Source organism: Muntiacus reevesi, chromosome X (genome assembly GCF_963930625.1).
Source record: "Muntiacus reevesi chromosome X, mMunRee1.1, whole genome shotgun sequence".
NCBI classification, from domain to species: Eukaryota; Metazoa; Chordata; class Mammalia; order Artiodactyla; family Cervidae; genus Muntiacus; species Muntiacus reevesi.
The window spans coordinates 917,342-944,339 of NC_089271.1; the positions used below are offsets into that span (position 1 = coordinate 917,342).

The following is a 26,998-nucleotide window of genomic DNA, read 5'->3' on the forward strand; positions in this document are numbered from 1 at the left end:
AGCCAATTTGTTAGAGACATGTTTATACTCCCAGGAAATCACAAATCCCATAATAATACAGCTTGCATCTTCCACTAAGAAGTAACATTCCGTTAACTTATTTGCATCATTAAGACACATTGTTGGATAAGAAGAGATAAACCAGAAATCCAGACTCCTGAATAAAAGCAGAACGTCCCAATCCACTGTGGACAGTCAGTGAAGTTTTTGACGGGCGAATCCCCATGACCCAAAGGTCTATACGACCGGATATACAGTTGGCAAATATTTTTCACCCATTCTGCAGAGATATAGAAAATGTCTGTTTGCTGTATTCATTGTTTCCCTTGCTATGCAGAAGTCATTTTTTTTTTAAGTTGGTGAAACCCATTTGTGTATTTATTTGCTTCTGTTTCTATATTTTTCATATCAGTTCTATGGGGTCACTGCTGCTGCCTGTGTGAACAAAACTCTTTTAATGTGTTTCTGGTATTTGAGGATTTTCACATGGAATGCTGAAGTCTTTGCTGCATTTTGAGTTAACAGGAAACCTAGGAACTCACCAACAGGCTAGCTGTTGACATAGCCGGGGGGACGCCTCTTCCTGCGGCCGTGGGTTCGTGTGTGTGTTGTCCGTGTCTCAGTTCTGTGCAAGTAAGACCAAGGAAAGGCAGCCAAGGTTAGTGCAGGTGATGCTGGGAGGGAAGTCTTGACCACCATCAGGCATGCTGACGAGGTTACAAACGCACCAGCCTCCTGGCTCCCAGGCTTCTGTTTCAACAATCGCTGTTGAGTCGCTCAGTCGTGTCTGCCTCTTTTGAGACCCCCGTGGACTGTAGCCCACCAGGCTCCTCTGTCCATGGGATGCTCTAGGCAAGAACGCTGGAGTGGCTTGCCATGCCCTCCCCTAGGGGATCTTCCCCACCCAGGGGTCGAACCCAGGTCTCCTGCATCGGCGGGCTGATTCTTTATCCGCCGAGTTAGCAGGGAAGCCCTCAGTCATATGTGTATTTCTATTTGTTTTTGCAGTCGTTTCCATTATAGGTTATTACACGATTCCCCTTCACTTTTAAACCTGGTCTTTGGGGGTCCCAATCCTGATTGGGGAGGGTCTCCTGTGAGCTCCCCCGTCCAGCTATGGGACTGGGGGGGTGGTCACAAATACCCACCATTGTTTTCCAACGTCCTCAAAGCAAAATGCAGAGACCGCGGTCTCCTGAGCCTCTTGGGTTCTGCCGTCCCAATCCTCTTTGACTTTAGCTGAGTGCCTGACGGTGTCTGTCTGTTTTGGCTTGTGTTTCTTTCTGTTCCCCAACCCGGGATGGATCCCTTGACCCCTGCAGCGGAAGCCTGGAGCCGCTGGATCGCCTGGGAAGTCCCCCGTTCTCCGCCTTTAAAGGCGGAATGACGCTCCATGGTGTGTACACATAGGACAGGGCGTGTTAGTGAACGTTCCAGAGCTAACGGGCCCTCAAGATCCCGGTGGATGTCTGAGCTTTGATGGAAGTAGTATAAAGTCTTTGTCTCCAGCACGTTCTTTCTGGAAGACTCCCTCAACCTCCCCTTCAGTTGTCTGCCCTCGCTTGCCTCTTTCTTCTCGCTCAGAATTCAGACGACACACTTCTTAAAATAGGGAAGCCCCTTATCTGTCACTAATCCAGCTAGCTATCAGATCTACCTACCTGTCATGCCTATTTATCATATGTATCAGTCCATCCATCTACCCACCCACCCCTCCACCCATCCATTCATGTGTATCCATCCATCCATCCATCCATCCATCATATCTCTCAATCATGTCTATCTATCCATCTAGCCACCCATCCAACCGTCCATCCATATGTATCTATCTATCCATCCATCCATCCATTCATCCATCCAATCTCTCAATCATGTCTATCTATCCATCTACCCACCCCTCCACCCATCCATTCATGTGTATCTATCTATCCATCTATCCATCCATTATATCTCTCAATCATGTCTATCTATCCATCCACCCACCCATCCAACCATCCATTCATATGTATCTATCTATCTATCCATTCGTCCATCATATCTCTCAATCATGTCTATCTATCCATCCACCCACCCATCCAACCATCCATCCATATGTATCTATCTATCCATCCATTCATCCATCATATCTATCTACCTATTATATCTATACATCCATCCATCACATCTATCTACCTACCTATCACATCTATCCATCCATCCATCTATCCATCCATCATATCTCTAAATCATGTCTATCTATCCATCCATTCGTCCATCATATCTATCTACCTATTATATCTATACATCCATCCATCACATCTATCTACCTACCTATCATATCTATCCACCCACCTGTCTAACCGTCCATCCATCATATCTATCCATCCATCCATCTACGCACCCTCCTCTCCATCCACCCATCCATCATATCTATCAATCATGTCAATCTATGTATCCATCTACCTACCCCTCCATCCATCCATCCATTCATATGTATCTATCTATCCATCCATCCATCCATCATATCTCTCAATCATGTCTATCTATCCATCCATCCACCCACCCATCCAACCATCCATCCATATGTATCTATCCATCCATTCATCCATCATATCTATCTACCTATTACATCTATACATCCATCCATCACATCTAGCTATCTATCATATTGATCCATCTATCCACCCACCTGTCTAACTGTCCATCCATCATATCTATCCACCCATCCATCTACGCACCCACCTCTCCATCCACCCATCCATCATATCTATCAATCATGTCAATCTATCTATCCATCTACCTACCCCTCCATCCATCCATCCATCCATATGTATCTATCTATCCATCCATTCATCCATCATATCTATCTACCTATTACATCTATACATCCATCCATCACATCTAGCTATCTATCATATTGATCCATCTATCCACCCACCTGTCTAACTGTCCATCCATCATATCTATCCACCCATCCATCTACGCACCCACCTCTCCATCCACCCATCCATCATATCTATCAATCATGTCAATCTATCCATCCACCCAATCCCTCCATCCATCCATATGTATCTGTCTATCCATCCATCCTTCCATCCACCATATCTACCTACCTACCTATCAAATCTATCTGTCCTTCCACCCACCCACCAATCCAACCTTCCATCCATCATATCTATCATATCTATCTATTCATCCAGTCACCCACCCACCCCTCCATCCATCCATGTGTATCTATCTGTACATCCATCCATCACATCCATCTACCTACCTATCATATCGATCCATCTATCCACCCACCTGTCTAACCGTCCATCCATCATAACTATTCAACCATCCATCTACGCACCCACCTCTCCATCCACCCACCCATCATATCTATCAATCATGTCAATCTATCTATCCATCTACCTACCCCTCCATCCATCCATCCATCCATCCATTTGTATCTATCTATCTATTCATCCATCCACCATGTCTATCTACCTACCTATCAAAACTATCTGTCCTTCCACCCACCCACCCATCCGACCATCCATCCACCATATCTATCCATCCATCCAGCCATCCACCCACCCCTCCATCCATCCATGTCTACCTATCCATCTATCCATCATATCTATCTTATCTATGTATCTGGGACTGCAAAGAGATCCAGCCAGTCCATCCTAAAGGAAATCAACCCTGAATATTCATTGGAAGGACTGATGGTGAAGCTGAAGCGCCAATCCTTTGGCCACCTGATGTAAAGAGCCACCTCAGTGGAAAAGACCCTGATGCTGGGAAAGATTGAGGCCTGGAGGAGAAGGGGATGACAGAGGATGAGATGGTTGGAGGGCATCACTGACTCAGTCAATATGAGTTTCAGCAAACTCCAGGAAATGGTGAAGAACAGGGAAGCCTGGTGGGCTGCAGTCCATGAGATTGCAGAGTCGGACACGACTGAACGACTGAGCAACATATCTATGTATTTATCATATCTGTCTATCCATCCATCCATCCAACCAGCCACCCACCCCTCCATCCATCCATCCATCCATCATATGTATCTACCTATATGTCCATCCATCCATGCATCCATCCATACTATCTATCTATCTATCGGCTGTGACACATGGCATATGAAAGTCTTACTTCCCCAACCAGGGATCCAACCTGTACCTCTTGCTGGGCCAGCTTGGAGTCTTAACCACTGAACCACCAGTGAAGTCCCCAGAGGACACATTTAACATGAACTAAAGAAATACAGATTCATAGTGCAGACATCATTTAAAAAAACAGGTTGAAAGTCTGGATTCTGGACAAAGCTGTCACTTTCCTTGGCCTCCTGGGTAAAGAAAAAGCAGTGGTATAAGATGTACACAGGTCTGTTTAGTCAAGGCTGTGGTTTTTCCAGTGGTCATGTATGGATGTGAGAGTTGCACTATAAAGAAAGTCGATTGCTGAAGAATGGATGCTTTTGAACTGAGGTGTTGGAGAAGACTCTTGAGAGTCCCTTGGACTGCAAGGAGATCCAACCAGTCCATCCAAAAGGAAATCAGTCCTGAGTATTCATTGGAAGGACTGATGCTGAAGCTGAAACTCCAGTCCTTTGGCCACCTGATGCAAAGAGCTGACTCATTGGAAACGACCCTGATGCTGGGAGAGATTGGGGGCAGGAGGAGAATGGACGACAGAGGATGTGATGGTTGGATGGCATCACCAACACGATGGACATGAGTTTGAGCAAGCTCCAGGAGTTGGTGACGGACAGGTAGACCTGGTGTGCTGCGGTCCATGGGGTCGCAAGGAGTCAGACACGACTGAGTGAACAACGACAAGGATGTATCCCTGACTGCAATCACACACGGAGCCACGTGGCAGCCCCTTCCACAGTACAGCCTTGGCCCGCGTCCGAGGACCTGGAGAGACTTGGACTTGGCGTTGGAGACGCTGGCACTCTGGGCTGCTGGCAAATGACAGTGACATCGGGGTGAGGAGGGAAGGGGGACAGAGGCTGCTGCTCCAACATCAGTGGGTGTTTAAAATATGGAAATGCATTTGCCAGGGGGGGAGGGTGGGCATTTGTTCCTGAGGACCAGCAAATGTAGGCGTGGATGAACTCCGTTATGATCGCCGAGGCAGGGGTTAGGGGGTGCGGCCTGCTGGAGGCGTGGGAAGGACCGGGGGTGGTGGGGAATGCAGTGGAGAACACCATTCACTGCCCAGAGAGCCCTGGGGATAGGACAACAGCCCTGCCATGCCAGGGCGATCCTTTTCTGGAAGTCGGCCTGCATTTTTATAATATCGATCATCTCTGCTAAGCGCGGCTGGGGGGTGTCATTACAGATAATCAGTGGCCTCTGAGGAGCTGAAGGTTTTGGAGGATGTCAGCGGAAGATGAGGTCATGGAAATGTGGTATTTGATTCTGAATGATACAAAATGAAGATTGCAGAGCCAAGAGAACTACAAAGAGAGAGCTTTCATTTGCATCAGAGATCCCAGTTCGAAATTTAACTTGGCCAAATGAATGAGCGAATCTGGCTAGATAAAGCAATGCTGTTTTTCTTCCCCTCTCCTAAGGATGTATGATGTTGATCAGTCACTTAGTCATGTCTGACTCTTTGCGATCCCATGGACTGCAGCACGCCAGGTTTCCCTGTCCATCACCATCTCCTGGAGTTTGCTCCAACTCATGTCCATGGAGTCGGTGATGCCATCCAGCCATCTCATCCTCTGTCGTCCCCTTCTCCTCCCGCCTTCAATCTTTTCCAGCATCAGGGTCTCTTCCAATGAGTCAGGTCTTCCCATCAGGTGGTCAAAGTATTGGGGTTTCAGGTTCAACATCAGTCCTTTCAAAGAATATTCAGGGTTAATTTCCTTTATCACTGACTGGTTGGGTCTCCTTGCAGTCCAAGGGACTCTCAAGAGTCTTCTCCAACACCACAGTTCAAAAGCATCAATTCTTCAGTTCTCAGCTTTCTTTGTGGTCCAACCCTCATATCCATGCATGACCACTGGAAAAACCATAGCTTTGACTAGACTGGCCTTTGTCAGCAAAGTAATGTCTCTGCTTTTTCATATGCTGTCTAGGTCTGTCATAGCTTTTCTTCCAAGGAGCAAGCGTCTTTTAATTTCATGGTTGCAGTCACTATCTGCAGTGATTTTGGAGCCCAAGAAAATAAAATCTGTCACTTTTTCCATTGTTTCCCCATCTATTTGCCATGAAATGATGTGACGGGATACCTTGATCTTACTTTTTTGCATGTTGAGAGTTAAGCCAACTTTTAGCAAACACTACTGGGTCATATTCAAGTCAACCCACTCATTAAAGGAAAAACTGTATACGGAATTAAAACCAATATACAGATTAGTCCAAGAAAGCAAAGCTAAAAATTTCACAACTAAGATTTTGGCAAACTCTCCATGACTCAGACTGTTTGAGGTATGTCCATTATTTTTATATTCTCCTCCATTTCTCAAATCTGTCCACTCAAAAAAAGCATCTTGAAGGCTTATCCGTGAACAACTAGGGGTGATATATGATGAATTTTTTTGTGTGTGTGGCTATTCTTACATTGAAAAGAATTTTCAAACTGCCTAAATCCAGTAAATTCAGATAAAGCAACGTTTAAGTTACAAAATGTTTTGCTAAGATCCGGGATTATGTTTTTGGGTTCCAACATCACTGCAGATGGTGACTGCAGCCGTGAAATGAAAAGACGACGCTTGCTCCTTGGAAGAAAAGTTATGACCAACCTAGACAGCTTATTAAAAAGCAGAGACATTACTTTGCCGACAAAGGTCCATCTAGTCAAAGCTATGGTTTTTCCAGTAGTCATGTATGAATCTGAGAGTTGGACTATAAGGAAAGCTGAGCGCCGAAGAATTGATGCTTTTGAACTGTGGTGTTGGAAAAGACTCTTGAGAGTCCCTTGGACTGCAAGGAGATCCAACCAGTCCATCCTAAAGGAAATCAGTGCTGAATATTCCTTGGAAGGACTGATGCTGAAGCTGAAACTCCAATCCTTTGGCCACCCGATGCAAAGAACTGACTCATCTGAAAAGACCCTGATGCTGGGAGATTGAAGGCAGGAGGAGAGGGGATGAAAGAGGATGAGATGGTTGGATGGCATCACCGACTCAATGGACATGTGTCTGAGTAAACTCCGGGAGTTGGTGATGGACAGGGAGGCCTGGCGTGCTGCAGTCCATGGGGTCACAAAGAGTCGAACACGACTGAGCAACTGAACTGACTGACTGAAGATCCGGGAAGAAAATGATAGGAGAAATTTGCCATCGCCGAAGCGGGACAAGATTTAGTCCCGGCGTCTGTGAGAAGTCAAAATGGATGCACAGATCTGAAGCTTGGATGTCTCTGGTGGTTCAGACCAGGCCTTGGCTTGGGGCCGTGGCTCAACCCCGGTCCAGGATACCGTGTGCCGTGGGGTGACTAAGCCCGTGCTCCACAACTAGAGAAAGCCCACACACAGCCACGAAGACCAGCACGGCCAGAATAATACCTACCCACATACATACACACCTCTGTGCGTGCTCAGCCGTGTCTGACTCTCTGCGACCCCATGGACTGTAGCCCACCAGGCTCCTGTGTCCATCGGATTCTCCAGGCAAGAGTACTGGCGTGGGTTGCCATTCGCAGATTTAGGTTAATATCCTAACAGGCAAAGCGAGAGGAGGGTGGCAGACGTCAAGACAGTTAGATGGCATCACCGACCCAATGGACATGAGTTTGAGCAGACTCCAGGAGTCGGTGATGGACAAGGAAGCCTGGCAGGCTGCAGTCCGTGGGGTCGCAAAGAGTCAGACACGACTCAATAACTGAGCAGCAACAATAACAGATCTGGAAGAAAACAGTTAAGTTTTAGGAACGCCTCTGAATGTATTGAACGTGTTGGATCATGGGTGATATTTTCAGCGGCTTTCTAATCAAATCAATAAAGGCTGCTTTGGCTGTCTGTCGGCAAACTTCACATGATGCTTCCTCAACAAGACGTGATGTTTGGAGGCTGAACCTGGGGGATCTGTGTTATTCCTCAAGGATGTGTGAGTTTCACATGGTCACATGTCACACTCAGCTTAGAGGCGGCACTGTGAAAGAATGCACACACACTGATCTCAGCTTCCTGGCGGGGTCGACTGATAACCCGTTTCTGAGCTTTCACTCACCATCCTGCGATCCGAAGAACGTAGAGGCTGGACTCAGTCATGCTTCTGCCTCTTCTACAGAGCTGTCATTCTTTTTCCCTTCCCTTCCTCCTTTTCTTCACTCTCAATAAACAGCATTGCACTCTTCTTAAATAGGTGCTAGCTATCAGGGCAATTGAACCTTAAGTGTGCATACATGCATGTCTTGGAGATGTTGCTAAAATGTGGATTCCGCTTGAGTACTTTGGGGTGCATGTGCGGTAAGTCGCTCAGTCATGCCCGACTCTTTGCGACCCCACGGACTGCAGCCCGCCAGGCTCCTCTGTCCATGGGATTCTCCAGGCAAGAATGCTGGAGTGGGTTGCCATGTCCTCCTCCAGGGGATCTTCCCAACCCAGGGATCGAACCTGAGTCTCCTGCACTGGCAGGAGAATTCTTTACTACCGAAGTGCTTAACTTGGGGTGAGGTCATACTTTCTGCAAAGTTGATGGTAACTGGGACTCCACGCTTTCAGCAAGGTGACGGACGGCATGATGCCAGATTAACTTTTTCTTTTTATACTTCAGCTTCCTTTTTAAAAACTACTTAACTAATTTAATTCTTTCTGGAATCTCTTGAGACCATTTTTCGAGCGGACAATTGTGCAAGCATTCTTGGCGTTGGTGTTCAGAACATTTTCCATCCTACTTAAAAAAAATTTTTTTTTTAGATTAACTTTTTCTTGGTGAATAAAAATAACACGTGATGGACAAAAACATATTCATAGGACAGGAAACTTCGGGTAGGGAAAGAATGCAATAATATTGCAATTGGGTAAAAGGAGATACAGCTCACATGACAGATACTTTCATCTTAAAACTCCTAGGTAGTACAAACAGTCTAGAAGATGAATAAAACATGAACTGCGTCTCACCTCAGCCAACGCCAAGCATGAGTCAGATTTTCTCTGTTGTTATGAAACAGTGCAAAGTGGTAAGACTCAGGATTCTTTGTCATAAATATTTTTCAGGGAGGGCATAGTCACTGCTAGAAATACATTATTTTGCACACAACGTTTTTCACAGAGAGACTAAAATTTTCCTGTTCACCAGAGCATCGCATCCCAAACTTTTCGTCCCCAGGGTTCACTTTTATGGGAGACAATTTTTCCACAAACTGTGGTGGGGGTCAATTCCATTTAGTTCAGCCGCTCAGTCGTGTCTGACTCTTTGAGACCCCATGAACTGCAGCACGCCAGGCTTCCCTGTCCATCACCAACTCCCAGAGCTTGCCTAAACTCATGTCCATCAAGTCGGTGATGCCATCCAACCATCTCATCCTCTGTCGTCCCCTTCTCCTCCTGCCCTCAATCCTTCCCAGCATCAGGGTCTTTTCTAATGAGTCTGCTCTTTGCATCAGGTGGCCAAAGGATTGGAGTTTCAGCTTCAGCATCAGTCCTTCCAATGAATATTCAGGACTGATTTCCTCTAGGTGGTGGGGGTAGGGGGGATGGTTTGGGGATGATTCAGGCACACTACATTTATTTTGCACTTTATTGCTAATCTAATGCCGCTGCTCATCTGACAGGAGGTACTAGTCCACGGACCAGAGCTCGGGGACCCCTGCACAAGAGTCCCTGGGGAGCCCAAAACACTTCCCTGTGCCTGGATTTGACCTCAAGAGATTTTAATTCAATGGCCAGGGAAGATAATACAGGCGCTGGGATTTTTGCAAGCTCTCTGGATTCTGAAGCCTGCAATCCATTTCAGAACGGCTATTTCTTGGGGGTCAAGTGAGATTCTAAAACTCTCCCTGGGGTCATCCCATAAAACCCAGAGCCCAGACTTCTTCTTCTTTTTTCCAAAATCGAAAGTGTTTTCTGTTCGCTCTCCAGCAAGCAGGAGTGAGCAAAGTCAGATGGCTTTCTCCTTGTCCGCAGTGAACGGCCACGTCTGCTGCAAACTGGCGTTTGCCAGCGACTGAATGAAAACAAGAAGGGCATCTGCTGCCTGCCTCTGGGGAGACTGAACCCCGAGCTGCTGCAGCTGCTGACCGCCGACACCCCAAGAAGGAGTTCAGGGTGGGGAGAGAGGCCCTCTGAGGCCCAGGGAACCTGGAGGAACACCTCTTGGTTGCTGTGTTCAGTCGCTCAGTCGCATCTGACTCTCTGCGACCCCCTGGACCGCAGCACGCCAGGCCTCCCTGTCCATCACCGCCTCCCGGAGCTTGCTCAAACTCATGTCCATCGAGTCGGTGATGGGCCTGGAAATTTATGCTCCACATCCCGGAGGGTTGACTGTCTATGTAAATCACCTATCTGCGTTTCTACTCCTCTGAGAAAGATGCATCTATTCTCCCCATTATGGATTTATCTAATCCCTTATTTATGTCCGCAGAGATGAATGGTTATTTGTTTTATCCTCTGGGTTACGATCCCACCTTCCTTTATTTATTCTGTTGTCGAAAAAACAAAGTATTAATCACGTCTCCCAAAACCCCACTGCACGTTGCATAAACCATTCTGGATTTTTACAGCGCAGGACTGTGATGGGGGGAAGAAAAAGGAGGAGGATTGATTTCCACAGTGTGGCCTCTATGCAGTGCTCCGTAATTAAAATAGGATGGGACATTGTTTGTCAGTTATACTGAAATAAAAATAAGGAAAAAAAAATAAACCATGTTGCGACCAGCAGATCACTGGGAACACATCTGATAAACAGTATTATCATGGAAACTCTCTAACACTCAAGGTTAAGATCAGACTCTAAGAATGTTGGTGGTAAACCAAACAAGTATAACAGAAACATCTCCAAGACATTGAAAAAAACAAATAGCTCTGGACATACTAGCCAACCAAGGGTGAAAAAAAATAAATAAGAAGAATTAAAAAAAAAAAAGATTTTCTAACCCTTCTGTGTAGAACAGAAGTCACTGCCTTGAGCTTTCTCTGATGACTGAATTCAGTTGCAAATTTACCGAAGACTGAGTTATTTTATAAGTCACCTCTTAATCTACCAGAAAAAAAACTCACTCTAAGAATAAGATCAGAATGCATGATCTATGTAAACAGAAACACATTTTCACGTTTGGTGGTTTAGCTGATAAGTTGTGTCCGACTCTCTGTGACCCCATGGACTGCAGCCCGCCAGGCTCCTCCGTCCCTGGGATTCTCCAGGCAAGAATACTGGAGTGGGTTGCTATTCCCTCCTCCAGGGAGTCTTCCCAACCCAGGGATCGAACCCACATCGCCTGCATTGTAGGCAGATTCTTTACTGACTGAGCTACTTTTTTCAATCAAAGTGTAGTAGATTTACAATATTGCGTTCATTTCTGCTGAACCACATCAAGACAAACAACCCAGTCAAAAAGTGGGCAGAAAACCTAAATAGACATTTCTTCAAAGAAGACATACAGATGTCCAAGAGGCATAGGAAGAGATGTTCAACACCACTGAAAATTAGAGAAATGCAACTCAAAACTACAGTGAGGTATATCACCTCACACCAGCCAGCATGGCCATCATCAAAAAACCTACAGACAGTAAATGCTGGAGAGGGTGTGGAGAATAGGGAAGCCTCCTACACTGTTGGTGGGAATGGAAGTTGGGAAACCGTCAGGGAGAACGGTATGGAGAGTCCTTAAAAAACTAGAGATGAACGTGAGTTGAAAGGATACCCGCAGGCCAGTGTTCATACCAGCACTGCTTACAACAGGCAGAACATGAAAGCCACCTAGATGTCCATCGACAGAGGAACGGAAAAAGAAGACGTGGTCCATTTGCACGACGGAATACTACGCAGCCATGAAAAAGAATGGAGTCATGCCGTTTGCAGCCACATGGATGGACCTAGAGATGATGATACTAAATGAAGTAAGTCAGAGAGAGAAGGAAAAATACCATGTGATGTCACTCATGTGTGGGATCTAGTTTTAGAAAAATGATACTAATGAACTACTTAAACGGCAAGGACATCCAAAAGGGAGGGGGCAAGTATATACACATAGCTGATCTACTTTGTTAATGCAACATTGTAAAGCATCTATAGCCAATAAAAAAAAGTTGTTTTAAGTGATACCAATGAACTGATTTCTGAAACATAAACAGACTCAGAGACACAGAAAATAAAACTTATGGTTACCAAACCCCAATTAAGAAAATTGTTTTAAATGATACCAATGAACTGATTTATGAAACATAAACAGACTCAGAGACACAGAAAATAAAACTTATGTTTAGCAAAGGGGAAAGGGCCGAGGAGGGAAAGATTAGCAGTTTGTGATTAAAACATACACACTGCACTGAAGTCTCTCCGTCATGTCCAACTCTGAGACCCCGTGGACCGCAGCCCGCCAGGCTCCTCTGTCCATGGGATTCTCCAGGCAAGAATGCTGGAGTGGGTAGCCATGCCCTCCTCCAGGGGATCTTCCCGACCCAGGGACTGAACCTGGGTCTCCCACATTGCAGGTGGATTCTTGACTGTCTGAGCTGCTAGGGAAGCCCAGATATGCACCACTATATATAAAATAGATAACCAATAAGCAACGACTACATAGACAGAGAATTCTGCTCAATATTCTGTGACAACATGTATGAGAAAAGAATCCGAAAAAGAATAGATGCATGTATAAGTGAGTGAAAGTGGATCTGTCGTGTCCGACACTTTGTGACCCCATGAACTATACAGTCCATGGAATTCTCCGAGCCAGAATCCTGGAGATGTATAATAGATGTATATGTGAATCACTTTGCTGAAACTAACACCTGAAACTAATTCATTGCAAACCAACTGTAGTCCAATAAAATTTAAAAATAAAAATGGAGAGGGACCAGAGTTATTTTTTTCGGGTAATTACTTGTATAGCGATATTGTTGTTGTTCAGTCACTAAGTCGTGTCTGACTTTGTGACCCCATGGACTTCACACCAAGTCTCCCTGTCCTTCACCAACTCCCAGAGTTTGCTCAAACTCATGTCCACTGAGTCGGTGATGCCATCCAACCATCTCATCCTCTGTCATCCCCTTCTCCTCCTGCCTTCAATCTTTCCCAGCGTCAGGGTCTTTTCCAATGAGTCAGCTCTTCAAATCAAGCTCAAAAGTGTTGGAGCTTCAGCTTCACCATCAGTCCTTCCTATGAATATTTGGGACTGACTCCCTTTAGGTTGGACTGGTTGGATTTCCCTGCAGTCCAAGGGACTCTCAAGAGTCTTCTCCAACACCAAAGCTCAAAAGCATCAGTTCTTTGGCACTCAGCTTTCTTTATAGTCCAACTCTCACATCCTTACATGACCACTGGGAAAACCATAGCTTTGACTAGACAAATGTCTGTTATTACCCGTGAGCATCTCTGCTGGATGAGATCAAAGGTTTTCTGGCATCCAAAAGGTCTCTCTTTTAACAAGTTAGCCTTGGTTCCCAGTGATCTTCATGCATCTACATTTCCATCCAAAGGAGGTGATGTGGAAAATGGTTTTCTGCCCACAAAGTCAAAAGACCTGCGCCCGACATTCCCAGCTTCACACGGGTTTGTGAGGAAAGGAGGAAATGGACACAGAATTCTTTCTGACAGTGGCCAGGGATGAACTTGGGATCTGAAACATCCAGACAAGAGCCAGCGGGTGATGGGTGAAACCAGCAATATCTGATTGAGCAAATCTAATCTAATCCTTTGCCCCCACCGAAAAAAAAAAAAAAAAAATCATCAAGGAAGCAACAGCGACTAATATACAGACAAGAATTATCTTTAGGAAACAAGCCTCATAAAAGCTCATATTTTAAGATGATCTTAAGATGACTTTAAGATGATATTAAGATGATTTTATGATGATATTAAGACAAGCCTCATATTTTAAGATTAAGATGAGTTTAAGATGATATTAAGATGATTTTACGATGATATTAAGACAAGCCTCATACTTTAAGATGATGAATGCAAAGAAAGAGAGTTTATCGGGTAAGTTTCCTTGGAGACGTGCTGTGGGTACCACTTTGGGGAATCAAACACCCCTGGCAAGAAACATCGTGACCGCTGCACGCACACGTCTGGCCGGGCGCAGAGAACAAACTCAGAACCAGATGCTTCCTCTCCGACCTCCACGCTTGCGTGGACGATGAGACTCAATTCGCAAAGGCTTTGTCTCATCGGGGAGGCGTCGACCGACAGCTAAAATTGTGGGTTTCCGCAGCCCCGGTGTTGTGCTTTATTTTCTTTTTTGCTTCTGGGAGATGAGGGATAGGCGTGCATAAATTAACCAGAAGGCTCATGGCAGACAGTAATTAGCCACAGGCTCAGTGGAAATAGTAGGGGCTTGATGGCACGTGTCACAGAATATACAATTTTCTCTCCATCTAGCGCAGAGAACGCCTTCTTGATTCACATTGCTCCTCCACTGTTGTGTCAATCATGGTGAGATGCAAAATCTACCCCCCACCCCCACACACACAAAAAAAAAAACAAAAAGGAAAAACCACAAAGCAAGAGGAGCTGGGCGCTGATTACATATCCGGACGTATACCTGTGTGCATGGCCACCTCTCATTATTTCCACGCAGTGCGGATTTTGGTCTCTGGGTTAAGAGATGGCGGAGAGGTGGACCTTCTTATTTCCAGGCTCTCCTTTAATACAAGAGCCCTGAAAAATGTGTGAAAGTGGTTTAGTCCCTGCAGGCTGAGCAGTTCTTGGATATGCTGATCAGTCTCTATGGGTTTCACTTGAAATGAGTAAGAAAATGTATCCACTGAGACAAGTTGTTGTTGAGTCACGAAGTTGTGTCTGATTCTTTGCGACCCCATGGACTGCCGGACACCAGGCTTCCCCATCCTTCACTGTCTCCTGGAGCTTGCTCAAACTCACGTCCATCGAGCCAGTGATGCTATCTAACCATCTTATCTTGTGCCATCCCCTTCTCCTCCCGCCCTCAATCTTTCCCAGCATCAGGGTCTTTTCCAAGGAGTTGGTTCTTCGCCTCAGGTGGCCAAAGTTTTGGAGCTTCAGCTTCAGCATCAGTCCTTGCAGTGAATACTGAGGGTTAATTTCCTTTAGGATGGTCTGGTTGGATCTCTCTGCAGTCCACGCGACTCTCAAGAGTCTTCTCCAGCACCACAGTTCGAAAGTATAAATTCTTTGGCACGCAGCCTTCTTTACAAAGGTTATAAATAGCTTTCCCAGGTGGCTCAGATGGTAAAGAATCCGCCTGCAATGCAGGAGACCCGGGTGGTATCCCCGGGTCGGGAAGATCCCCTGGAGGAGGGCATGGCAACCCACTCCAGTCTTCTTGCCTGGAGAATCCCGTGGACAGAGGAGCCTGTGAACTACCGTCCATGGGGTCACAAAGAGTCAGACACCACTCAAATGACTTAGCACGCAGAGCGATGCCTAAGATTCACCTCACCGTTACTGGACATCTATACGCTATCCCAGTGTGCTTTTTAAATCAAATTTCAGAATGATTCTGAGATGTCTCCCACCAATTCCTTGGAAGTGTTCCTCCTCAGCCCGGTCTCTGAATACTAAAAATCCCTTGAGAATGACTGGCAGGTTTCAGAGAACTTGGTTCGGAATTCTGTGACCTTGCACATTTTTATGCCGATAGCGCTTATTCAACTTCTCCCTTAAGGCTGATAAACTGACGCTGACTTTCTTTTTCTCGCTGCGGTAATGCATATTTTCCCTAGAAGCACCTCTTTTATTTTATTTTTCAAAATATTTGTAGAAACCTCTGTCGATCACACTGACCTTTGTGATGCGGGCACTGTCTTGGGGTTGATTGGGGGTTGATTTGGGGTATGTGCACTTCAGTGTTCTTTTTCATGCACTTGCTAGGGTTCTCAGGGCTTCCCCGGTTGCTCAGCTGGTAAAGAATCCGCCTGCAATGCAGGAAGCCCCAGTTTGATTCCTGGGTTGGGAAGATCTGCTGGAGAAGGGATAGGTTACCCACTCCAGTATTCGTGGGCTTCCGTGGTGACTCAGCTGGTAAAGAATCCACCTGCAATGCAGAAGACCTGGGTTCAATCCCTGGGTTGGGAAGATCCCCTGGAGAAGGGAAAGGCTACCCACTCCAGTATCGTTGCCTGGAGAATTCCATGGACTGTATAGTCCATGGGGTTGCAAAGAGTTGGACACGACTGAGTGACTAACCCTTTCTATATAAGTGACTTCACGTTCTATATAGATCCATGTTCTCAGTTATTCAGCTCCTCCCTTACTAATGGAAAAATCTCATGTCTGGCTATCTTGTGATTGATGCTCCTCTTTATCCACTTCTCAATCGAATGCTTAATCCGTGATTTTAAAAGTAAATTCATTCTAAAAAAGGTCAGTCCCCTCACCCCACCCCACTCCAAGAGTAATTTTTGCCACACCCACAAAGTTCGGAAATGGTGATGAGTTTAATTCTTTTCTCCTTCCAAAAAGATATGTCAAAGAGGGTTTAAAACAATCCCAGTTGGAAACCATACTTCAAAAATACACATGCAGCCCAAAATTCATAGCAGAACTATTCACAATGGCCAAGACTCAGAGAGAACGTCAACGTCCAGTGAAGATGAATGGGTCAATAGAGGTGGTATAATACAATGGAATATTACTCAGTCATCAGAAAGAATCAGCTAGCCGCACCCACCATGGACGGACCTAGACAGTATCGTACCAAGTCAATCAGATAAAGAATGACAAATATATGACATCGCTCTTATGCAGAACCTTCAAAAAGGGTACAGATGAACTCGTCTACCAAAGACGGTGGCGGACGGTTACGGAGCAGTTACGGAATACTCTCCTACACTGCTGGTGGGAAGGTAAGCGGGTGCAGTCACTCTGGAGAACAGTATGGCAGTCCCTCAGAAAACTAAAAAGAGAGCTAACATAGGACCCAGCAGTGCCACTCCTGGGCCTGTTCCCAGAGAAAACCATAATTCACAAAGACACACGCAGCGGCAGTGTTCACAACAGCTGAGATCCAGAAGCAACCCACGTGTCCCTCGGCGGATGAAAAGGTAAAGAAGATGCGGTACCTACACGGAGTGGAATATTACTTGGCCACAAAGAAGGATGAAACTGCCTTTTGCAACAAGGTGGATGAACCTACAGATTATCTCGAACGTGAAAGCGTTAGTCACTCGACCACGTTCGATTCTGCAACCCCATTCTGCAAACCCATGGGCCGTAGCCCGCCCGGCTCCTGTGTTCATGTTATTCTCCAGGGAAGAATACTGGAGTGGGTTGCCATGCCCCTCTCCAGGGGATCTTCCTGACACCCAGCGGCCGAACCTGGCTGTCCCACGTTTCAGGCAGACGCTTTACCACCGAGGCCCCAGGGAAGTCACAGAGATGGTCTTACTCATTGAACGAAGTCAGACAGAGAAAGACAAATACCGCATGGTATGCCTTATTTGCGGAATCTAAAAATACGGCACAAATAAAGTTACCTACAAAACGCAAGAGACCCAGGAAGGATCCCTGGGTTAGGAAGATCCGCTCGAGAAAGAAATGACAACCCGCTGCGGTCTTCTTGCCGGGAGAATTCCACGGACAGAGGAGCCAGGTGGGATGCAGCCCATGGGGTGCAAAGAGCCAGACATGATGTAGCATGCACATACATGCACATAGACACACACAGACAGAAATAGATTTACAGGCACAGAGAATAGACTTCCGGTTGCCAGAGGAGACAGGAGTGACGGAAGGATGGATGGGAGCTTGGAGTTAGCTGATGCCAACAATTATATACGGGATGGATAAAAAAATATGATCCTACTGTAGAGCTCACAGAGCTAGATTCAATATCCTGGCATCAACCAGCATGGCAAGCAATATCTTAAAAAAGAATCTATAGATGTGTGTATAACGGGAGGATCTTGGCACAGAATTGACCACCAACTGCACTTCAGTCAAAGCATCCCAGTTGGACGATCACATATCTTTGTGAATATCCTGTCTTCAAAAGTTATCTTCATGACAGCATGGCCCCGAATATGGTTGACCTATTGCTACTTGGAAATTTTTTTTTTTTTCCTTTCTGAGCTCATAGTTGATTTACTTATTTTTAACTGCAGGATACTTGCTTTACAATACTGGGTTGGTCTCCGCCATGCACCAACACGAATCAGCCGTAAATATACACATGTCCCCCCCTTGAACCTCCCTCCCACCTCCCTCCCCATCACAATGCTCTAGGTTGTCTCAGATCACTGGTTTCAGTTCCCTGAGTCATAGAGCAGACGCCCACTGGCTATCTAATTTTACATACGGTAGTGTATATGTTTCCATGCTACTGTCTCCTTTCGTCCCATAGCTCAGTTGGTAAAGAGTCTGCCTGCAATGCAGGAGACCCCGGTTTGATTCCTGGGTCAGGAAGATCCTCTGGAGAAGGGATAGGCTACTCACTCCGGTATTCTTGGGCTTCCTGGGTGGCTCAGCTGGTAAAGAATCTGCCTGCAATGCAGGAGACCTCGGTTTGATCCCTGGGTTGGAAGAAGACGAAGGCTACCCACTCCAGTATGCTGGCCTGGAGAATCCCATGGACTCTATAGTCCACGGGGTTGCAAAGAGTCGGATAAGATTGAGTGACTTTCACTTTCACGTTCTCCTTCTCCCACTGTGCCCACAAGTCCAGATCTCCATCCCTCTGCAAATGAACTGTATTACACAGACTGAAGTAAGTCGGAAAGATAAACAAGTAACGGGATATTAAGCATATACATGTAGAATCTAGCAAGGTGGTACTGTTAGCTTCAAATGTCATTTCTGTTTTATGGATACGAACTTTGTTACACACCCAGGAAACTTTTCTTCGCTTATATAACTTAAATCCTTAATTCCGATTTTCTTCTCGTCCTCTTAATCTGTCATGCTGCCCTCGTTTAATATGCCTGCTATTTCTGGTAACGTGGAAGGTTAACTCACTTGACCCAATATTCCCACTGAAACACACTGGAAAATGCTGGGTGCATGTATTGTAAAGACTCTCCCTACAAGTATCTCAAGACTGACGGGATAACAGAGGGCCAGGCTAGGATCTCGAGGACGGCATAAACACACAGAGCCCTGAGACCACTTTTTTTTCAGAGAATCGTCGGCGAACTGGTCAGACTTGAGCCACATTTTTGATGTGTCCTCTGACACGTCCCGAAACAGAAGACACAGGTTTTCATGTCCTTGTCAAGGTCAGGAGTCGAGTGAGACATCTCCCTCCAATCCTTTGGCCACATGACGCGAAGAGCCAACCCACTGGAAAAGCCCCTGATGCTGGGAGAGATTGAGGGCAGGAGGAGAAGGGGACGACAGAGGATGAGATGGTTGGATGGCATCACCGACTCAGTGGATATCCATAGATACATCCCATGGAATATTTCAGACAAGTCATGCATTTAGTGGGTTTCCCCCATGGCTCAGATGGTCAAGAATCTGCCTGCACTGCAGGAGACCCAGGTTCGATCCCTGGTTCGGGAAGATCCCCTGGAGAAGTGAATAGCTACCCACTCCAGTATTCTTGCCTGGCGAATCCCACGGACAGAGGAGCCTGGTGGGCTATGGTCCCTGGAGTCGCAAAGGCTCAGAAACGACTGAGCAACTAACACTCAACTTGTAATTTAATGGGGCAGCACCACTTCCAAAGGGGCAGCACCACTTCCAAAGGCGTAGCTTGATTTTTAGGAGCGGAAAAGAAAGGGGCAAAGCCAGCTGGTGTCAACAACAAAATGCAAAATGTCCACACCGTGCGAGCAAGAGGTCCTGTTAATCGGGTTTATTCTGAGCAAATAACACAATTACGAGGAGGCGGGAAGCGCAAAGAGGGCAGCCACAGCACAGTCTTATAGGAGGCTGGACGCGGCGCACGGTGCATTCGATAAAGCGCGAGGCTGTCAGCGCAACTCATGGGGGAAGCCATACATAAAACTTTCATGAATGGATATCAAATTAAATATTGGAACACCATAATTACAAACACATCTGCACATCATAATTACTGAAGAAAAGCCTCAGAATAGCGGGGCAATTAGATTGTGCGTGGGAGATGTTTTATTTTAATATTCATGTTGATTGTATTAGGGTTCTCCAGAGAAACCGAATGAACAGAATATATGTGTATATATATGTATATGTGAGTGTGTGTATATATACAGCATACATATGTATATGTGTGTATACATTTATATGCATGTATACAGTACACGTGTCTGTATATGTATGTGTGTATATGGTATATGTATGTATATGTGTATATGTGTGTATACAGTATGTATACATGTACACATGCATGTGCACACACAACATACATGTGTATATGTGCATATGTGTACATACAGTATATGTGTGTATATGTATATACATTACATGTATGTGTATATAGTATGTGTATATATAGTATGTGTATGTAAATATGTATATATGTGTGCGTACACCACATGCATATATGTGCATGCAGTATATCATGTGTAAGTGTATACGCATGCATACAGAATATGTATATAAATAGGTATATATGTGTATATACACCATATGTATGTATGTATATATGTCTGTGCACTTTATCGTGTATATGTGCATATATATGTATATGTGTGCACACACAGAATGTTTATATGTATGTGTACACATGCATGTGCATACACAACATACATGTGTGTGTACATACAGTATATGTGTGTATATGGATATACAGTGCATGCATGTGTGTATAGTATGTGTGTATACAGTATATGTATATAAATACGTGTATATGTGTGTGTACACCATATGTATGTATGTGCATGCAGTATATCATGTATATGTGCATATGTATGTATATAGTATATGTATATATGTACACGTGTGTTTATGTAGTGTTTGCATGTGTGTATAAATGTGTGTGTATATGTGTACATGTATGTATATGTGTGCATATGTTTGTGTGTGTCTACATATGCATGCGTGCATGCTAAGTCGCTTCAGTTGTTTCTGACTCACTGCAACCCTTTGTAGCCCGCTGGGCTCCTCTGTCTGTGGGGTTCTTCAGACGAGAATACTGGAGTGGGTTCCCATGCCCTCCTCCAGGGGATCTTCCCCCCCCAGGGATCACACCTGCACCTCTTACATCTCCTGTATTGGTGGGCACGTTCTCTACCACCTGGGAAGCCCCTGTATAAAGACCCTGATGCTCGGCAGGATTGAAGGCAGAAGGAGAAGAAGGCGACAGAGGATATGGGTGGATGGCATCACCGGCTCAATGGACATGGACTTGGGCAAACTCTGGGAGATGGTGAAGGCCTGGGAAGCCTGGTGTGCTGCAGTCCATGGGGTTGCAAAGAGTTAGACACGATTTGGCAACTGAACAACAACAATATATATATATGTACATACACACACACACACACACACATATATAGATACATAGACAGAGAGAGAGATTTCTTATGGAATTGACTCATGCAATTACATGCAGTTACAGAAGCTGGCAAGTCCAAAATCTGCAGGGTAGACCAGCAGGCTGGAGACACAGGGAAGAGATGATATTGCAGCTCAAGTCCAAAGGATGTCTGTTTACAAATTCCAGCTTTCTCTGGGGAGAGCACTCTAGTGTTCTATTCATGTCTTCAACTGATTTGACCAGGCCCACCACGTTCCGGGGAGGGGGGCAATCTGCTCTACTCAAAATCCAACAATTTAAAGGCTAATCTCGTCCATTAAACACCCCCACAGAAATATCCAGAATAATGTCTGACCACATAGCCCGATACGATGGCCAAAACAAGTAGACATATAAAATTAACACAAGTACTAGGGCTAAAATGAAATACTTAAAAAAGCGAGAGTGAATGGAAGGTGGGAAACTGGAAGTAGCCAGAACACAGTTTTTATTATTTTATTTTTTTTTTGAGGGTGGGGGAACTTCCCTGGTGGGGAATATAACACTCCAGACTCCCGATGCAGGGGGCCCAGGTTTGATCCCAGGTCAGGGAACCGGATCCCACATGCTGCAACTAAGAATTATCTTGCCATAATTAAACATCCACACATGCTACAACTAAAGACAGCTTTAAGTCATGTTAAATCAGACCAAGAAAAAGGAGATCCTGCCTGACAATCCAAACTAAACTGTGTATGATCTCAGGTTCTGAGCCTCAAAGCTTATTAGCAAAAACATCATCATCATCACCAACATCATGTGAACATCGCGGCCATTATTGTATGAGCAACACCATCATCTTCATCCTAGTACCACCATCACCATCATCGTCACCACCATCATCATTATCAAGTCACTGTCAACACCATCATCACTAACGTCACCATCATCATGTCATCATCTGCACCATCACCTTCATCCTATTGTCACCATCACCGTCATCACCACCATCACCAGAATCATGTCATCATCAACACCATCCCCTTCATCCCTTCGTCACCAACATCATCATCATCACTATCACATGACATCAACACCATTATTGTATTATCAACACCGTCACCTTCATCCTATTATCACTACTTTCAGAATCACCAACACCACCAGCTTTATCCTATTATCACCATCACCACCAGCATGATCATGTCACCATCAACATCCATCATGATCACGTCATCATCAACACCATCACTTTTATCCTTTCATCACCAACATCACCATTACCATCACATGACATCACTGCCATCATCATCATATCATCACCACCAACATCATCAGCATTATCCTATTATCACCATCAGCAGCAGCATTATCATGTCACTGTCAACATTCATCACGACCACACCATCATCAACACTATAACCTTCACACCATCGTCAGCAACATCACCATCATCATTTCCATCATCGTCGCCATCACCATCATCATGTCATCATCAACATCATTAGCATGTTATCAGCAGCACCATCACCTTCATCCTCTTATCACCATCACCATCATCACACTATTGCCAACAGTATCACCACCATCAGCATCGCCACCATTATCCAAGAGGTTCCGAATCCCCGTGGCGACTCATCAGAGCCTTTTCCACTGACCTGAAAGGACTGTTTTCCTCTTTTCTTCATCCCAGAAGGACAGTCATCTGACAGATGTTTTCCTCCGGGCGGTGGAGCCTCCTCGGTGGCCTGAAAACAAGGGAAAGTGATGATCGGATGTCCTTGTGAGACAGCCTCTAAGTGGCCTCAAAACAAATCGGTCTGGCTTGAGCCTCCTACGTGATTTTCAGGGCAGTTTCACCTCCCTACCCTCATTCATCGTGTGTCACAGCGTGGTTCCTTGGGAATCAATTAACGGAAATTGAAGACAATAAGGTCTCTTTCTCTCCTTTACATTCCCTTCAACAAATACCGGTTTCTCTCTGCAGGAACTGACTGTCCTCAATAAGCAGAGGCAGAGAAATGTTCATTTCTGTTACTTTGCCCTTTCGAGAAAAATGACAGGAGTAAGCGTGAGCCATCTGTGGTGTGGCCGCATTGAAGGCAAAACACTCAGATGGCTCCATGCACTGATTTTTAAACAGTAGATTTAGAAGTAGGGCTTCCCTGGTAGCTCAGCTGGTAAAGAATCTGTGTGTAGTACAGGAGACCCAGGTTTGATTCCTGGATCAGGAAGACCCCCTGGAGAAGGGATAGGCTGCCCACTCCAGTGTTCTTGGGTTTCCCTGGTGGATCAGTTGGTAAAGAATCTGTCTGGAATGCGGGAGACCTGGGTTCAATCCCTAGGTTGGGAAGATCCCCTGGAGAAAGGAAAGGCTCCCCACCCCAGAACTAGGGTGTGTATCTGTGACACCGAACTCAAATAGAAGTCAGAGAAAGGGTCCACCCAACTATGCTAGGAAAACATGCTGCGGAAAAGTGTTGGAAGGGAAATTCAAAAACAATGCTGTTGCTCAGATCAGCCATGGTTGCTCAGTTCAGACATGGCTGCATGGGACTGAAGTCTTCCCTTGCCCATGGGACCCATGGAGGGGCAACAGAAAATCAAAGGCTCCAAATATGTCAATATTTGAGCTGCTGTGCCGGACGGTTGCACTAATGTGGCCTCATTAATGAGGGCTTGGCAGGGTACTGTTGGCCAAGCGAGACCCTGAGGCCCAAACGTTAGTGAACCTGGAAGGAGGGCTGAGCTGACATCAGGGACTCAACAAAGGCAGCCGGAGACGCCATGGGTCCAAACAGCTATTCGAGCAGACGGATGGCCCAGACTGCCAAGGTGACATGGCCGGCTGTCCGTTCAAGGCAGATGGAGCCTGGTGAAAACCTCGGGCAGGAAAACTTCGGAAAATGAGGCGAGAGGCTTGTGCCATTGGAATGAGTTGTCATCCACCCCACCCAACCATTCACCATCCATTCATTTATCCATCCATTCATTCATTCATCCATGCATCCATTCACCATCCATTCACTGATGCATCCATCCACAAATCCATCTAACCACACATCCATCCACCTACCCAACCACTCACCATCCATTCATCTACCTATCCATCCATTCATTCATCCATGCATTCATTCACCATCCATTCATCATCCATTCACTTACAAATCCATCCACAAATCCATCTAACCATCCATCCATTCATCCACCCAGTCATCCATTCATCTATGTATCCATCCATCCATTCATCCATCATCTATTCACTTACACATCCATCCACAAATCCATCTAACCACACATCCATACATCCATCCACCTACCCAAGCACTCACCATCCATTTATCTATTTATCCATCCATTTATCTATTTATCCATCCATCCACTCATCATCCATTCACTTATGCATCCATCCACAAATCCATCTAACCATCCATCCATCCACCCACCCACTCAACCATCCACTGACCATCCATTCATCCACCTATCCATCCATTGATCTATTTACCCATCCATTCATTCATCCATCCATTCATCATCCATTCACTTATGCATCCACCCACCCGTCCACTCACCATCCATTCGTCTACCTATCCATCCATTCATCTATTTATCCATCCAGTCACTCATCATCCATTAATCATCTATTCACTTACACATCCATCCACAAATCCATCTAACCATCCATCCATCCACCCATCCACCCAACCATCCACTCACCATCCATTCATCTACCTATCCATCCATTCATCTATTTATTCATCCAGTCATTCATCCATCCATTAATCATCCATTCACTTATGCATCCATCCACAAATCCATCTAAGCATCCATCTGTCCACCCATTCGTCCATTCACCATCCCCCCATCTACATATCCATTCACCATGCATCCATCTATTCATTCACCCATTGATCCACGCAACCATCCATCCACTGATCCATCATCCATCCTCTCAGGCATTCATCTACTAATCCATCCATCATCCATCCATTTAACAAGCGAGCATGATACATGAGGAACTTCCCCAGCCCTGGGGGACTCAAAGGCATAAAGACGCGGTCTAGTCGGCAGAACTCCAGGCTCCCAGTCAAGGCTGAGGCTCCAAGAAGAAAGAACCCAGAGACACAGGGAAGGGAGATGAGACTGAGTGAGTCAAAAACTAGGCTGTGGCGATCTCTCACTGCAGAACGATGATGTGTCACAAGCACCGGGATGGACCACGTCATCAAGCTCAACTCAGCCTCCGGCGATTGGCACCAGGACACCTCTTTCTCGGGCAGCCTCATGGGAATGCAGACAACATTTGACCTTCTCCACAAAGGTGTTGCTTCAAAAAAGGGCTTCCTCCACGGGGAGCTTTCAAGCTCACTCGTGGTTTTTCCAGGACTCATTGGAAAAGACCCCGAAAGACGGAGGACAAGAGCAGAAGAGGGGAACAGAGGATGAGATGGTTGGATGGCATCACTGATTCAATAGACATGAGTTGCAGCAAACTCCAGAAGACGGTAAAACTCAGAGAGACAGTCACTGAGGGGAAAAATTAGCTCAGTGATTTGAGCTGTTAGGATGCACGCTCTGGGATGCAGAGCCCTCTGGAATGAGTAACTGCCAACCGTCAGGCTTGGATAAGGGCAAGGTTAGAAACGGAGAAGAGATGTGTCCGGCTGACTCTCTTTGTCCATAAATGGACGTAGATGGGGACAAGGAAATACACGGTTTCTCACTTCCCAGGTGGCTCAGTGGGTAAAGAATCTGCCTGCCAAACAGGAGATGAGGAGTCCATCCCTGGGTTGGGAAGATCCCCTGGAGAAGGAAATGACAACCCACTCCAGTGTTCTTGCCTGGAGAATGCCAGGGACGGAGGAGCCTGGCGGGCTGCAGTCCACGGGGTCACAAAAGAGCTGGACACGACTTAGTGATTGAACAACACAGGCTAGGGAGAGTCTGAAACACTTTGTTTCAACCTAGGAAGGGAAGCTTCTACCATGCTTCCTTCTAAGGACAGTGTTTCAGATGGGGCTATCGCAAGGCATCTTTGCCGTACAACCTTGAAGGCACAAAACGTAAGGCTGCCTGAGAATTAAAACAGTGAGATCCACAGCTTCGTAGGTGCTCTGTGATGACCTGGAGGAGTGGGATGAAGGGCTGGGAGGGAGGCTCAAGAGGGACAGGATAGATGTATATGTATGGCTGAATCACTGAGGAAGGCTTTCTATTAAAATAGCCCAACTCTCACAGACGCATCCAAAATCACTGCAGATGGTGACTGCAGTCATGAAATTAAAAGACGCTTGCTCCTTGGAAAGAAAGCTATGACCAACCTAGACAGCATATTAAAAAGCAGAGACATCACTTTGCCAACAAAGGTCCGTCCAGTCAAGGCTATGGTTCTTCCAGTGGTCATGTATGGATGTGAGAGTTGGATTATAAAGAAAGCTGAGTGCCGAAGAATTGAGGCTTTTGAATTGTGGTGTTGGAGAAGACTCTTGAGAGTCCCTTGGACTGCAAGGAGATCCAACCAGTCCATCCTAAAGGAAATCAGTCCTGGGTGTTCATTGGAAGGACTGATG

General features: G+C 45.8%; 1 long non-coding RNA gene across 1 annotated transcript in view; it reads right to left on the bottom strand.

Moving 5' to 3' along the window:
* LOC136153660 (uncharacterized) overlaps positions 1-26,998 on the bottom strand; it is a 67,695-nt gene that overhangs the window by 16,947 nt on the left and 23,750 nt on the right. The window contains exon 2 of the long non-coding RNA XR_010660419.1: positions 23,087-23,176. This is a non-coding gene — a long non-coding RNA (uncharacterized lncRNA). The remainder of the gene's footprint in view (positions 1-23,086; positions 23,177-26,998) is intronic.